Genomic DNA, 17,116 nt, shown 5'->3' with positions numbered 1-17,116 from the left:
GTTTCACAGAAAAACGTTTTGCGGAACCCATGCTGGTTCGAACATAGCAAGTTATTAGATTCCAAGTAGTTAATTACGTTCGAATATATGATGTGCTCGAGAAGCTTGCAAGGAACACTGGTGATTGATATGGGGCGATACTTGGCTATTTGGGTCCGGTCCCCCGTTTTGTGAATCGCCAGTATTTTCTTACTTTCCAGTCATCCGGTAGCCTCCCCGAACTTAATGACCGGCTAAATATTTTGCACAAGTAATGAGCCACTGTTTGCTTTGTATTTTTCAAAATCTTTGAGTTTATCAAATTATCGCCAGCGCTAGAAGAATTTTTTAGATTTTCAATTGTTTTCATGATGCCGGGATACGAAATATCGATTGAGTTCATTGGTGCATGGTCCAATGTGTCCAGGTTAGGTATGGTGTCAAGATCCTCTTGGTGTGAATACTGAATTAAAAAATGTGTTAAGCTCTTGTGCGCTCTCTTCATCCTCAAATTTCACACCGTCGTCAACGAACGCGTCGGGTTTATAATTTTCAAAAAAAGTTTTAGGTTGTTTGTAAGAATATTCTTCAAGTCGTGTTCAAAAAACTTCAGTTTTGCTTGCGCGACGGCATTTTTATATATTTACGCATGACTTGCATATTTATCCCAAAGGCTGTTATTCGAAGACGATGATTTTGCTTTCTTAAATAGTCATCTTTTTTTGTAGTTGTTGTTGTTGTTGTTCATACGACTAATTGCTTTCGTGAACCATGGATTGACGTTATCTGATCGTATTCATACTCGTGGTACGTAGGAATTGCAAACTGAAGACATATTTTGAAAGCGGCCCCAGATCTCATTAATTGAGTTCTGGTCCAAATGGACATAAACGAACAGTAAAACGATTCTAAGCCCTCGTTTATTGCCTGATAGTTTGCTTTGTTATAATCCATGATGTATGTATGATATGCAGACTTTTGGGATGTAGGGAGTTCTAGCGAAAAATGTATTCCTAAGTGATCACTCAGCCCCGGAAGATAGGAGATGCTGTTGATGTTGCTGGGATGAGACGATAGGCATAGATCAAGGGCGCTGCAAGAAGAACCTGGAATCCTGGCTGGTTGGTTTATCATTTGAACTAAGTTGAAGGTGAAACATGTGTCAATGAATGCACGTGACGTAGCACATCGTGACGACAAAGAAAGTCGGTCAATATGCGGATAATTGAAATCACCAACAAGTGTCATACTAGCTCTCGGAAACTTTTCAGAAAGAAAAAAAAAGTGCGTCATGAAGTTCCGTAACAAAATCATGCGAATAATGTGGCGGTCTATAGCAAACTCCTAGTAAGGCCTGATGAGATCGGGATGATTCAAATACTAAAACCATTTCCAAAGATGACGGCACTGCTACTCGATTACAAGATGCTGTGTTTTTTACGGCGATAAGAACGCCCAACACCCCACCCCTTCTTTCGTCTCTATCACACCTAAACAATGCGAAACTCAGGTTTTTTTGCGAAGGAACTTTTCTATATCTTTTATTTCTGGACATAATTAAGTCTCCGTTCGAAACGCTATGTCAGCATTTGCCAATTCAATCAACGTCAATGAAAATGTTATTATGCACATGTTTCTCACTCTCGAGGTATTCTCTCGTCGGCTGGTACGAAGACAAAGGGAAAACTAAATCCGGGGTCACACTGCTCATAAATCTCACAATGTACAAACACGAGTTACCGCAATATCCGTGGTTCGAATGCCACGTACCAAATCCTTGAACCCATTGCCATGTGGCATTCGAAGCACGGATCTCGCGGTGAGTCCCATTCGTATCTGTATGCAGTGCATATTCTCTTTTGCATGATGTGACCCTGGCTTAACGGCCCAGGTGTGAGGCCGGCGTTTAATTATCAAGAACTGGGGAAAAATATGAGGATAAAAGAAAACAGAATTCTTTTTCTCTGATTTATATTATCTTCTAATCGGCGCACTCGGCAATTCTGTATTCTCTCCGTATCTGACTGGTTCATGACAATCAAGAAAAAACTAAAAAACTTCCCCAGTTCCCAAGTCGCGTTCTTTTCAATGGCACGAGTTCTCTCTACCTCCGTTCCCCTGATAGTCGTGATCGCATAGTGGTTAGTACCTTGCGTTGTTGTGACCGCAATAACTAAAGTTCGAAACCTGGTCACACCAACTATTTTCGTTTTATCTGTTCTATAGACGTTTTGCGCACTCTCCAGATTACAGCTGCCATTCCTGACCTCTTACCGAGAAACCAAGTTACAGAACCGGGCGTTACCGAGCCTCCACAAAGGAATATGCTGCGGAAAAGGACAAAGGATGACATAGAATGGCAGTAACCCCTCCTGTTGTGGTAATTAATAAAGCCAAGTGAACGGAATAAGAGAAAACAAAAAAAGAAGATCGATAATGGTGGCGCCCATGCCCAGCTTCTGCAAAGCGTCTATAGTTTTATTTTCGTAATTAACAAAACTTTCTCGCCGGGAAAAAAAATACGCGTTTGGCCACATCGCAAATCGGTGCTTAACATACACCTAAGAAGTGTAGCTAACTTCACGTAGCATTTCCAAAATTAAAGCGTTTATCTAACAATTCAAATTAATTATGTTGCGAAAACCTGAGCAACGTGCTGGTTGTTGAGAATGCAATTCATGCAAAAGTGCAAGCGAGCTGGACAAGGATGACGATAATATTCTCTGGAGAAGGGGAACAAGGGGGACAAAGGACAAGCATAAATCTCCAAGCCCAGCTAGGTGACTGGTGCGCGACCGAAATGATCCACGTGGTCCTGGTATTGAACAGAGGACCTCTCCATTTCCAGTGCAGCGCTCTACCAACTGAGCTAACCAGGGGTTAGACATCAGTAGAGCAAACAGGCTTTATCAGCTGCCACCAGTCCAACATCGACAAGGGTGAACGGCCTACATATTAAGATTATAGTGATAATGCCATTAATGCTACGATGCACGCAAGCTGGACAAGAATGACGTTTTTGTCTCAACAATTTGTTACCATTTTATGTTTTTTTAATACTTCTCTCAGTTAAATCACCTTTTTAGTTTTCCTTCAAATGGTTTTGGACCTTATCTCTTTAATATCGTTATTTCTTTGCGCACTGGCTACACAACTGTATATAAAATACCCTCCTACAAAAAACGTCCCAGTTTCCCAGGTGTTTTTTTCTCCGAGTGACACGATTAGAGTCACTAAAGCAGCAATCAAAGTAACGTCACTTCGAGTAGTGTTTTTCCGTCGGATCAGTGCCTCCATTTATCACCAGACTCCACTGAGGTGCTAAGCGAGGAACGTAAAAAGTGCTTTCCGTCCTTTTTTATTTACTTTTATAATAATTAAAACAGTCCACATCACAGCGAGACAATATCGCTGATCTTCTCACGCCATGTCAAGAGCTTGTGCTGTCTTGAGTTACCCAAACTAAGCACATTTTCGGAATAACCACGCAGGCTTTGCACTTCCCGGCATGGATAGTTACTATCTCTAAATTCAGAAGTAGTTATTCAGAAAGCGGCAAATGAAAGTTATGCCAAAGACAACATTCAAAATTTTCCGCGCTCTCGAGTGGGATGACGTCAAGCGTTGTATTCTTGCAAAAGTCGAGTAGGCAGTCTAGAAAAGCAGTATTTTGCGCATTTTGTTTTGTTTTACCGGCGTGAGCTCAACCAGCATTTATTTCGCACCAAAAAGCATCTTGTTATTTTTCGGGCACAAGCTGTAATGACCCTGGATTAGAACGTCTGACATCACGTTTTCAGTTTCCCGTAGAGTCCCTCCAACCCAATTCGGAACTCTAAAAACTGTGCCGAAAAAATAAAATATTGTCACTCGCAATTTGAGTTCCTTGTTCAGATGTGTGTACAAATGCGTTAAACCGAGTTTGAGGCAAATCAGTGTAACAATAAAAATTTCGCCGGAGCTCAGATTTGATGTTGAGAAACAACAGCGTGGCCAGCGACATCCGCGCCACCCTAGGTAAGAAAATGGCGGCGGACAAACGTCACCAGCCCACAATCTCACGTGACTCGAATGGACAAATGAAAGCTGATTCGCACCTCTGCGTTTGAGTGTAATCGAGTGCATTGCGCTCGCTTGTAACCACTTACAATGAGAGAACACACTGTGATACTTGCACCATCTACCGTTCGTGCCCTTCGGGGACGACCACGCCGATTCAAAAGGGTTTGGTGCAACAAACTACTAAATACGAAACCCATATCCGACGTGCGTATACCTTTCCTAATTTCTTTTTCATCATCCCTTCACTGTGGGCTGGAAATACTTCTAACAATGTTATGAGCGAAAACGTCTCGCGAATTATGGATTAGATCTCGCAAAGAGCGCAAAACCTCCAGTCTATTAATACGCAGCCCCAGGGCTCGACCGGTTCGAGAAAGAGCGCCGATATTCTGAGCGTAGCCGCGAGTCTCGCAGATCTCCGTCCCCCGGACGGCCGTGATCGTATAGTGGTTAGTACCTTGCGTTGTGGCCGCAATAACCCAGGTTCGAATCCTGGTCACGGCATCGTTTTTTTGCTTACTTCTTTTTTTTTTTTTATTTTAAATGAAAATGTTGAAGTGTGATGTACGGCGAGAGAACACTGGCACGCTGGCGCCATCTATCCGGAGACCTTACAACTGCATTTCACTAGAGCGAAGATTTTACCAAGTTCTGCGGTATTTGCGAGGTCAGATGTACGAACTACCTAGAGCCACTGAATAAGCTACTCTTCAGAGTAAACGACACTTCAGCGATCTTGGTGCTTAAAATCATGGTTGCCAGTTATCTGAAGCTTGAACTGAAATTGTAAGAAACGCTATTCCGTCTTCCAGAAATGTTGAAATACTTCTTGACAGAGCAAAGCTATTTCGTCTGAGCTTCCTAACACCCTACTGAAGCTAAGAAACTCGCTTTTTTTTTAATTGTGACGATCGGCAGTTGCGTCTGCTCTGCACTAAGCACAATATGGCGGCGCCCATTATCAGATCGGGGAACGGACTAATGTTACTGGGAGCGTAGCTCATTTAGTGGCTCTAGTACTACCTTTGAAAGAGCGGTCGTTCATAATATTAACCAAAGTTCTTCAAGCAAATATATATATATATTTATATATATATATATATATATATGTAAGTATATATATATATATATATATATATAATACGCGAAACATCAAAAAGAATATAAACAAAGGAAATTTACGGAACTGCCAAGTGTTCCACGGCAACGCGATAGGTGGCGCTAGGGTGCCTACATGTGCGGAAACATGTAGGCACCCTAGGTGGCGCCAGTGTATTCTCTCGTCGTGAAAGGTTTGAAGAGACTTCAAAGCACACGGTCCTAAGGAGACTTCAAGGTGTGAACGGGCCTTTATTCGAGCTTTTGTTCTTTCATGACGTGGTACGCGTCGCGTGTCGGTTTTTGGCAAAAGTTAATTTATGCTTTTGGGTACCGTTTCCTCGCTTCCCTGAGATCTTCTTCAATGAAATCTTGTGACGGGCGCGTTAACGCATCAGAAATAGTCCCCGATTAGTTACAGTTTTCTGCAAAAACTGAGATTAAAGAGACGGCCACGATTGTGTTTCACGTCAAAGTTGTGCGGCGACTAGCGGGTACTCTAAGAAAACGCGCCCCCTTCACACGAGTCAGATCAGTGTCTCTTAAAGTTAATAAAAAATTGTGAACAAAATCAACAATAAACAGATTAATAACTTACTTGACCGGTATAGTTGCTTAATTCTCTAACTTATTGGCTGATTGGTTGATTAGCAAAAACGTATTGATCGATTACTTGGCTGGCCGACCTGTTAAATAATGCTTAATGAACTGGATCAGCTACCGACCCATCAGATAACTCAAGGGTTTCGTACTTGCGGCTCGTGGGCTGCACGTGAACCTCTGAGAGCCACCCTTCTCATGTCTCAAGTCATACAGCCTCATCTATACTGATAAAGCGTGGCAGATTGCCACGAAAAGCGGCCGCTGAAAGTGAAAAGGTAGAGCGGCAAAACAACGGATGAGAGGAGAGCCATGTAACGGGCGCCCCGCTGCGGCGAAACGCCGAAACACACTTGTTCCGAGCGATGGAATGTCCGCTCGTGCTTCTCGTGTTCTCCGCGTTACCGCTTCTTTTCTCGTCGGATTTGAAAACCATGTTTCGGGTACTCGCCGCTGCAAAAGTTGTGCGCTGACTACAGTGCCCTCGAGAAATGCTCCGTGCTACCAGATCCTCGCGCTCCAAATCTGCGACTGGCACTCTATGGCTATGTCGTCGAACTTCCAGGCTTCGTGAGTATAGAGGAGGCTAAGCTCGAGCACAAGAAATGGCACGCGCCATAATGATCTCATGGCGCCAATTCATTTCTGCCCGAAACTTGGCTTTGCGGTTGTAGCGGGTTCACCTAGTTTATAATGTTCTCTTATTATTTTCCTTGTGATTCTTTTCAAATTGTGCTTTCTAGCTTTTTGTCATGTTAATCACCTGCATGACAATGCGCTACTATACAGGCTGCAAGCGCGATCGCTCTTCGCTCAAGGACGTTTGTCGGGTGCACGAACTCTCGCCCAGCGGGAACAACTGCCACAGATAAAGTTACCGGCTTGGGATTATCACCTGAAAACAAAAACATATCACCATTAAAATGCATGTTGTCTCTCACACAGCTGCTATCGCATGAAGACATTATTTTACACATGTTGAGGTCGATTCATTCACGAAGCAACGGGAACGGCAGCGTGCTTCCTCACATGTTTCGATAAAAAAATTCCAACACGTTAGCAGGGCAATGCCCGTTTGATTCTTGTTATCACATCAGGTAAGGGCCCAAAGTAGTCCTCTAAATACATCAAAGCTAATAAAGTCGCTTGCAAAAGTGCGACTTCATAAAAGTAGAGAGGGCGAGGCACCTTATCAATAAAACCCTCCTGATCTACACCCTCGCCCCCTTTCCCTCTACGCTGAACCTCGACATTTTGGGGGTGGGCTGTCTGGCACCTACGCTCAAATCAGTTTGAGACCCCTGATATAATTGATTGAATAATCAATTTTATTTTTTTTATTTGAGGAAAAATGTTGAACAAGTGAGTTTATTTATTTATTTATTTGTTTATTGAAATAACTTAAAGCTCCTTCTGGGAAGGACATTACATAAAGGGGGGGGAGATAAGTACATCATATATGAAACACACAAAAAATAATAAAATAAAAAGATGCACAGCATTGCAAACATATAAAAAATCATAAATCAAGCAACAAAAAATAAAATCCTCTACAGTATTGCCAACATACAAGAAATCGTGTCACACAATACCTAAATGGCTGCTGATAAGAGAACGAAAGCTATCAGGGTTAGTCTCGGTGACGATGCGCTCTGTTAGATCATTCCACCGCACTGCTTTTTTGGGAAAGAAAGAATACAAAAAAAAAAAAAAGAAGTGCGGCAGGTGAAACGGTCAATGTTACATGAGTGATTAAGACGAGGTGTAACGAAATGCGACTGTATTAAGGTGCCTTGACTGAGAGATGGCGCATAATAAATGCGATGAAAATGGCAGAAGGAAGAAAGCTTTCGTCTTAAGGCCAGTTCTGGAAGGTCGGCTTTCTGTTTTAATAAGGAATGTCGAGATTAATCAGAAAAAATAAAACGCGCGACGCGGTTTTGAAAGGCTTCTATTTCAGTGATCAAATATGCTTGGTGAGGATCCCAGATGCTCGATGCGTGCTCACGTTTCGTCGGAATCAATGAAAGGTATGCAGTTTTATTTAAGTGAGGAGGAGCACAACGAAGTGTATGTTCCTTCGTAGCCCAAAGAACTATTGCACGATGATAACAGTGACCGAATATGTAACTTCCAGGAGATGCGAGTCGACGTGAACGCCTAAGTATTTATAAGAGGAAACAGACTCAACAACGTTAGAATCACTAAAATAGTTATGAAAAAAAAAGGTCTCTTCCTAACAAATGATGTGAGCTTGCATTTAGAAGGGTTAAGCTTCATGAGTCCAGTCGAGCACCACAATTTTAGGTTAGTGAGGTCATGTTGTAGTTTCATGCTATCTTCTTCGCTAGAAATTTGCCTGTATACAACGGAGTCGTCCGCAAAAATACGGATGCGGGAGGGAATACACGAAGGTAAGTCATTAATATATATTAAGAAAAGCAAGGGTCCAAGGACAGAGCCTTGAGGAACACCCGAAGACACAGGAATAGAAGTTGAACCTTGAGAGTTCACGACCGTGTACTGACTTCGATCAGAAAGCCAGTCTTTGATCCACAGGATGATGTTACTATCTAATTTCAGATGGGTAAGTTTTTGCAACAGACGCTTATGTGGGACCCGGTCGAACGCTTTGGCGAAATCAAGAAAAATAACATCAATTTGGAAACCGAAGTCAATAGAAAGATGGATATCATGAATGAATTCCTGCGAGTTGAGTCTCGCAGGAATGACCCTTCCGGAACCCATGCTGGTAATTAAGAATTAATTGATTTCCCTCTAAAAAACGAATGATGTTCGAATGTACTATATGTTCAAAATATTTGAGGCTATGCTTGTAATGGATATAGGCCGATAGTTTAAGGGGGAGCTGCGGTCACCTGATTTAAATAACCGGATAATTTTACCGACCTTCCAGTCACTAGGAACTGGATGAGAAAGCAAAGATTTTGAAAAAATTGCGGACAATATGACACTGGAAATTGTTTTAGTATTCATTAAAACCTTCGAATTAATTTCGTCCTCGCCACTCGAAGAAGAAACCTTCAAGTTATCAATTAGTTTTACAACACCAGATGAATTAATCGTTACACTTTTCAGTTGATCCTGTTAAAAAAAAAAAAACGTATCCAAAATAGGCAGGGCTGTATTCTCACATGAAAATACTGCAGAAAAAGCAGAATTCAAAACACGAGCACTTTCGAGGTCAAATAAATAATGTCCTGATATATCAATAAGATTTAATGCATCAGCCGATTTAGGATTTATTACTGTTGAAAATGTTTCTGGGGTTTGTACGCAACATATTGGGGAGAGTGATTGGGTAGTAAAAATTTCTAGTTAGAGCAACTTTTTGCTTATATTCTGCTTCGCACTCACATCGTATGCATGCCAGTCGGAGGAACTGTCACTGCATTAGGCACGCCTGAATAGACGTTTTTTCTTATTCCCTAGGCGCCTCAGGCTTGCATCATACCACGAGAAACATTTGACGTCTTCGTGAAAATAACAGGAATATGCTTATAAATAAGATATTTCAATTTATTTTTATATAGCTCCCTGTTTTGCTCAATGTGCGGCTTTCGAAGTTATGCAAGAAAACCTGTTCAAAAAAAGTGCCATTTCGCTGTTTATTTTATCGTAGTTAGCCCGGTCATAACTTCTAATGGGTTTCCGAATGGTTTCCTTCCTTGTTACTGGGAGAGTGATTTGCGCAAACAGGACGTTGTGATCAGATAACCCTGGAAGGGGAGTAATTGGATGAAACAAGTCGGGTTGTGTAGTCGAGATGAGGTCAAGAATATTCGAGGTCGAAGGAGTGGAGCGTGTAGGTATCGTTACAAGCTGCGAGAGGTTGAAGTCAAGGCAAGCCTCGATGAAACTTTCACACTCAGCAATGTTACCCTGACAAGAAGGTTGACTTTGAGACCAATCTATAGAAGGGTAATTAAAATCACAGGAAATTATAAAGCAGCAGCCAAGAAACCGTAATGACAAATCACAAAGTATATCATGAAAAGCTAAAACAAAGCCCAATTTATAATCAGGAGGTCTGTAACAGTCGCGAAACACAACAGTAGCATATTTTGTTTTTAAGGAAAACCATGCATCCTCTAAACACGTGTCAACGCAGTACCAGCTTATTTGCTGATTAACCTAGTGATTATTGACTAATTGTTTTGCGAATTTTTGTACGTGAATGGATATATCAACCCATTTGCGGCTGATCAGGCTACTGAAGGACCTGAATATTTTTTTTCATTTATTTGAATTTATATAATTTATAAAAAAATTTACTGATTCCACTTATTCATCGATCTATATTCAAAGAAAGCTGTAAGATATATTTTTCACAAATACGGTCGTCATGACTCGCCAACAGAGCTCCTCAGAAAAGCCTGACTAGTGTCCATTGCTAATCGAGCAAAAATTGGTCGATTGAAATTTTTGTAACTCTTTTAAAGTACTAATTTAAATTGACAAAACGAAGTATGTAAAGCTTTCGGAAGCAAGAACCACTAGAAACACGCACAGCAATACGCTCGTTGAGTATCCCTTTAAAGGGATACTGAAGCGAAAGTTGAAATACACCTGTTATGGTCAGAAATAGGTTTAATATGATCAAAGATATCCGTAAATCATAATCGCGCGTTTGTATTTTGAAAGGATGGCTATATTTTTCACCCTGAGGGGCCCGATTGAGCGCGCGCTCAAAAATCAGCCATCGGAGTGCGCGATGCGTCTTGGGATATTGGGCGCATTCGTGACGTCACTTGTGCCAGCCGGGTAAGGCTACGGCGTGGATGTTATGGTTACGAGCGTTGCCACTTGGTGGCGCGTCGACGATTTACGACCTGTGACAACGTGGCTGTTTGAGATGTGCAAGGGCTGCACGCACGCTGCACCACGGCTAGTCGGCAACCACGGCACCACTGACAAAACCAGTTCTGAGGCCGGATTCTCAAAGCGAACTTACGACGAAAAAAGTGCGTACGACAAATTTGAGAGAAAACCCGTATTCTCGAAACGAAATTGTCGTAACTTTTGCACAGATTACGACAGAATCCTACGATAGCTCGGCAGCTGTCTTACGCACTTTTTACGATCAAATCAACATGGCCGACAGCGTCGCTCAGTTACTTGGTAGCGACGACCAACGGACATTTATTTTTCTACGTGCTCTTCTCGTGCGTCCCGACTTCAACCAGCAAGAAAAAAGGGAAGGAGTAGTTGAAACAGATGACGACGATCAAGAACGCAGGATCCACAAACACCCGAGAAGATCTACAGCGGCCACGATTCCTCCGACCAAGCGAGCTCGGCAGAATATAGTAGGCATAGCAGCAACACCGACTCGGCGCACCGTTGCTCCGGCGGTCCTTGGCCAAGACCGTCTGCCCATGACCGACTGGCCTGCTGAATGGAATATGGCCGCATGACCCTTGTGGACCCTTCCTGGATGAATAGTTTGATCCCTGTGCTAAATTTCAGAGGTTAATCTTTTCCCCTAGTCATCTCGATCTCCTTGTTTTCCGAGACAGCGGTGACGAACGCTGTCGTCGAAAAGGGACTCTCATCGATTCTATCTCCTTGTTTTGTGTGATATTGAGCTCAAATAAACGCCATAAAGATTACCTTCGCAACACGTTATGTACACTTTGTTGTTAGTATGCCATTTTTATTCTGACACGACGCTACGTCACTGTCGAGCTATAGCAGTTCGCGGGAGCTACGCGATGTCGGTTCAACCTTTCTTTGCCGAGTGTCATGTCAGTATCGAGTTTCAGTCGTAAAAGATCGGACCAGGAGAGCTTACCGAAACGCGGTCTAACAGAGCGAATTCAGCACTTCGATCAAACGCGCGTGTCCGCTCCGAGTGTGAACAGGTGTTTGCGTGGCTCTTGCTGACACTCTCGTAGTTCAAACGTATCTTTTTTAACGTCGGCTCGCAGCTCCCGACTCGCAGCAACTAACACCGGCCGTGCCAGAAGCATGCTCGGGTCTTGTCGTGCAAAGAGCCGCAACGAGAACGAGCTCACTGTGGCCACTTACGCTTTGGCTTTCTCCGCCAAGGCTTTGCAAACGCGTTCAGGCCTAGGCTAATTCTGCCGGCATGCCGTATTGCCGCAGAACGGCGCTGCTCCTATGCCACAAGGGATGTCACGAGAACTTCCCACCATCCACCAGATGTGAATTTGAAATCGTTTAATTAGGTTTAAAATTAGTTCTCCTGTGTTTTACTCCGCGATATTGATATTTCCGAGGTGGTGCCTGTCCCTAGCCCATATTTATGCAGAAAGATCGGCGCTAGAATTTCGTTTCCGTACCCCCTTTAATGTTAACAGTTTCAGATACTCACTTCCTCCTCCAGCTATAAGATATTGGAACAAAACTGATGCAGTTTTTTTTAGTTATGCAAGTGTTGACATGTTTATTGGTGCCATTGAAGACCAACTAATTTGTGAACCTAAGACTTGGTATGTTATTTATTAGGCGCGCAACCTTTTTTTTTACTTTTGGTCATTTCAAATTGTATATTTGTGATTTATATCTTACCCCAATGCCTGCTATAATCCCTAGAAAGATTGGCAGTATTCTAAATTAAGTAAAGAAATAAATATTGTCACTGTCACACCCGGCAATATTATGTGACAGTGAGATATTTATTTAATATTATATAAAACTGTCATATTTCTGGACAAATCTCTAAAGTAAAAATCCAAGGGCCGTACAACCTTCATTTGGTTATCAAAAGTAGCCTGCAAAAGAATGAATACTATCGTGCATTCCTGAAACTCAGCTTTGTGTAGCGAAAGTTGCCCACTGAGTAGACAAACGATTTTCTTATTCTGTTTTCACTACGAGAGAATTAAAGCAAGAAACAAAATGGAGCAAGCGGACGCGAAAATAAAGAGCGATCCAGTTTCTGAGCAGGTCTTTCAATGGTAGAAGTTTCCTCCACCTCCGTTTCCCAGACAGCCGTGATCGTATAGTGGTTAGTACCTTGCGTTGTGGCCGCAATAACCCAGGTTCGAATCCTGGTCACGGCAGAAGTTTTTTTTTACTCCCAATTATTTTTTTTTTCGAATTACTACACAAGCCGCCGCATGATCGAATATTATTCTATACGTGCCTCCCCTCAATAAGACACGAGAACCTGATAGATTCCAATTATATGGTATTGTTAACGTTTGTAACGGGCTGAAGTTGAGTTTGTTCTTATCGATCCTTGCGGAAATGGTCAGTACAAGTGGTATGCTCTGTATCGAACAAAGCTTATTCCATGTGTATGCTTATTTCCCTTCTTCGCTGTGTGTACCATTATTATTCCGTTCAGATGGTCATCTCCGTAAGGTTTATTAAAATTTGTCATACAATTCCAACGTATTGACGTCGATGAAAATGTTATTATGCATATGTTTCTCACTCTCGAGGCATTCTATCGTCGACTGGTACGAAGACAAAAGGAATACTAAATCCGGGGTCGCACAGCTCATAAATCTTACAAAACACAGTCTGCAGACACAGGCCACCACAATATCCGTGATTCGAATGCCGCCGTGCCAAGTTTCCTCGTAGAACTCCTTGCCATGCGGCATTCGAAGCACGGATCTCGCGGTGACTCGCGTTTGAATCTGTATGCAGTGCATGCTCTCTTTTGTATGATGTATAAGGAGTGGGACCCCGGCTATACGGCCCAGATGTGAGGCCGACGTTTAATTATCAAGAACTGAGAAAAAAAAAAGAGAATGGTCAAACAAAACAAAATTATTTTTCTCTGATTTATATTATCTTCTAATCGACACACTCGGCAATAGACCATTTGCTATATTACCGAAGCATCAAGGAGAATACAGACATTTGTGTTCCACATGCCACACGCGCACGCTTTCCCCGTATAAAAGATTCAAAGTAAATAACCAAAATAAAGGGTTGACGAACGCCCATGCAAGATGCAATTTGTTTTAGTTTTTTGCTTGAGAAAATTTTCTACTGCTGAGACCAGCACGTGCGGCGCGTGGAACATTATTCCCTAGATTCTCCTTGATGCTTGAGTAATATAGCAATAGGTCGAATCTGACTGGTTCACGACAATCGAGAAAAAACTAAAAAAACTTCCCCAGTTCCCAAGTCACGTTCTTTTCAATGGCACGAGTTTTCTCTACCTCCGTTCGCCTGATAGTCGTGATCGTATAGTGATTAGTACCTTGCGTTGTTTTGACCTCAAGAAGTTCCAAACCTGGTCACACCAACTCCTTTTGTTTTATCCGTTCTATAGACCCTTTGACACCCTCCGGATTACAGCCGCCGTTGCTGACCTCTTAGCGAGAAACCAAGTTACAGAATCGGGCGTTAGCGATGCTTCATAAAGGAATATGCTGCGGAAAAAGACAAAGGATAGCCTAGAATGGGAGTAACCCCTCCTGCTGTGGTAACTAGTAAAGGCAAGTAAACGGAATAAGAGAAAACAAAAAAAGAAGATCGATTATGGCGGCGCCCATGCACAGCTGCTGCAAAGCGTTTATAGTTTTATTTTCGACATTAACAAAACTTTCTTGCCGGGGAAAAAATGCACGCTTGGGCACATCGTAGACGGTACTTAAGATACACATAAAAAGGCGTGTAGCTAACTTTATGTAGTACTTTCAAAATTAAAGCGTTTACTTATTGCTTCAAAATAACTATGTTGCGAAAACCTGAGCAATCTGTTGCTTGGTGATAATGCAATTCATGCAAAAGTGCAAGCGAGCTGGACAAGGATGACAATAATATTCTCTAGAGAAGGGGCAACAAGAAGGACAAAAAACAAACACAAAACTCCAAACACGGCTAGGTGACTGGTGCGCGACCGAAATAATCTACGTGGTCCTGGTATCGAGCAAGGGACCTCTCCATTTCCAGTGCAGCGCTTTACCAACTGAGTTAACCAGAAACTAGACGTCAGTAGAGCAAACAGGTTTTATCAGCTGCCACAAGTCCAACATCGACACGGGTGAACGGCCTACATTTTAAGATTACGGTGATAATGTCATTAATGCTAGGTGCACGCGAACTGGACAAGAATGACGTTTTTCGTCTGAACAATTTGTTACCTTTTATTTTTTTAATAGTTCTCTTAGTTAATTCACCTTTTTGGCATTCCTTCAAATGGTTTTGGACCTTATCGCTTTAATGTCGTTATTTCATAGCGCACTGGTTACTCAACTGTATATAAAATACCCCCCTACAAAAAAACGTCCCGGTTTCCCAGGTGTTTTTTTCACCATGTGACGCGACTAGAGCAGTGCTTGACGAAATACTCGATAAAACTATTTAAGTTAAGTTACTAAACACCTGCTTCATAAAGTATTTAAAATACTACTCAAGTTACTTTCACTGTAAAGTATCTTGAGGAGAGTACAAATACTTAGAAATGTAATTCAATTACTTTTGAAGATACTTCCGCATTGCGTAATTTGTAACGACGTCAGCGACAAGCACAATTATACAGTTCCGGAAATCTAGTTTACCAGAATATTTTATTAACAAACAACATAACAAAACTGCAAAAAAAAAAAAAAGCATTGCAGGGTTATTTTATGCAGTCCATCTATAAGGAGCAGGGTATCACTGATACATGTTATAAGACATTTCTGGGACAAGAAAAAAAAGGTCACTTCAGTTATGATGACATCGTTGAATATCACGCCCTGCGGCATGCGGCGCACCTTAGGCGCATCGTTTAACTACAGTCCATATTCCCTATATGAGGAGTTAACTGTAAACGAACTTAGGATACGGAAATCAGTGAATGGAAAACAATGATAGCCCACATAATAAATAGCCACAGCACTGGTCGCTCCAGAGTTGTACGTAACGCGTTACAAGCAATGGATTACTTGTAATCGATTACATTTTACCGCAGTTTTGTAACGCTTCAATTACTTCCTTTAAGGAGTAATGATTCTACTAATTGAATTACTTTTTCGCCCGAAATTCCCCAACTCAATTTTTCTCAATTTTTGGGGGGAGGGGGAAGGGGGGGGGGGGGGGGGGTAGGTGTGCTGGAGTACTCAGCTCTGGGTAACGTTCAAGTTTTTTTGTTGTTTTTTTCGAAATTACTGAGCTCGGGACCTTCAGCATTACTAGGCCACTTCACTATGCTACGTTTCTTGGGTATTTTTGTTTTTCTGGATACACCAGTGACTATGTCTGGGTATGAAAAATGACCTTATCCAGCCTCTTGTGAGTAATGTATTTAAAGAGAGCTATTTTTATTTTATTTTTTTCACGAGACGGATTGGGCGTGTTGGTGCCACTCACTCAGCACTAAACAAAAACTGTCAAGGCTTTCTTTTTTTTTTCTTATTTTCGGAACAACTAAGCGCGAGACCCCAAGAATTATGCTATCATAATAAAGAAAGAGTTGAATGAAAAGTAACGTACGTGGGAAGTAATCGATTACTTTAGAGTAATTTTTTATTATTTTTAGGCTGTAATTTTAATCGTAATTGGTTACTTTTTAACAGTGAAGTAATCGTAATTGTAATCGATTACTTTTTTCAGTAGCGTGTACAAGTGTGGGTTCCGCCTTTTTCAAGTAGTTTGCGTTCAGAAAAGCACTCAACGTTGGGGTACGCTTTGTTGGCATTTTGAGAGGTCCGATCCTGCTCGTAGTTCGTTTCCTGTCCTGTTCCCTGCTTATCAATGTTCGCTTATCGACAGTGTTCCCGAGAGCAATAAGTGCCGGACTGACAGCAAAACGAAGAAAAATATAACTTCGACGTTTTCTTGTAGCGGGGTCAAATGTACAACAAGCAAAAAAAAAAGTCTTCTTTTTGTGTTCACTTCTATTTTTTTTTTTCTATTTGTTATTTTCTTGATACTGAAGTCTACACTGCTGTCTTGGGTTGTTTTCCGTTCTGTGTTGCGCCTCAGCCGTGGCAATTTTTACTTCCGTAAAATTACCCGCTTGTTTCATGATATTTGGAAAGAAACTTTGGGAAACAAAAGACGCCTTTGGGAAGGAGAGAGGAAAACCTTCACTGTATGAACTTTGGGGCGAAATATCAGTCACAATCGGCACAAAAGCGATCTTTTCACGAGCTCTATCGAAGACACCGTAGCTTATCGGTGCTAACAACAGGATTTGGTTGCTCGAAACAATGTTCACGTTTGCTCGTGCCACGCCGACGCCACTTCATACCGAAAAACTGTGAAAATGGCGGAATGTCAAAAATGTATTTGAGATAATGAGTACAAGATACTTGGAATTGTAATTAAAATACAGTATCAAATACTCTCGATCAAAAGCATTTTCAAGATACCAAAATACTTCAAAAAGTATTTGAAATGCAGCATCTTGAGTACAGTATTTGAGATAGGCACAAGTCTGGAC

The 17,116-nt window shown here is 41.8% G+C and overlaps 1 protein-coding gene and 2 non-coding genes across 3 annotated transcripts in view; all 3 read left to right on the top strand.

The window, feature by feature from the left end:
* Positions 1 to 17,116, top strand: part of LOC115324476 (transforming growth factor-beta-induced protein ig-h3-like) — a 147,467-nt gene that overhangs the window by 124,557 nt on the left and 5,794 nt on the right. The gene's annotated exons all lie outside the window — the stretch shown is intronic.
* On the top strand, positions 4,474 to 4,545 carry Trnah-gug. Its single transcript has one exon. It is a non-coding gene; the product is annotated as a tRNA-His (tRNA).
* On the top strand, positions 12,717 to 12,788 carry Trnah-gug. Its single transcript has one exon. It is a non-coding gene; the product is annotated as a tRNA-His (tRNA).

The sequence above is a fragment of the Ixodes scapularis genome, unplaced genomic scaffold (genome assembly GCF_016920785.2).
Source record: "Ixodes scapularis isolate PalLabHiFi unplaced genomic scaffold, ASM1692078v2 PGA_scaffold13__105_contigs__length_92229423, whole genome shotgun sequence".
Classification (NCBI taxonomy): domain Eukaryota; kingdom Metazoa; phylum Arthropoda; class Arachnida; order Ixodida; family Ixodidae; genus Ixodes; species Ixodes scapularis.
This window is presented reverse-complemented; position numbering and strand designations above follow the sequence as displayed.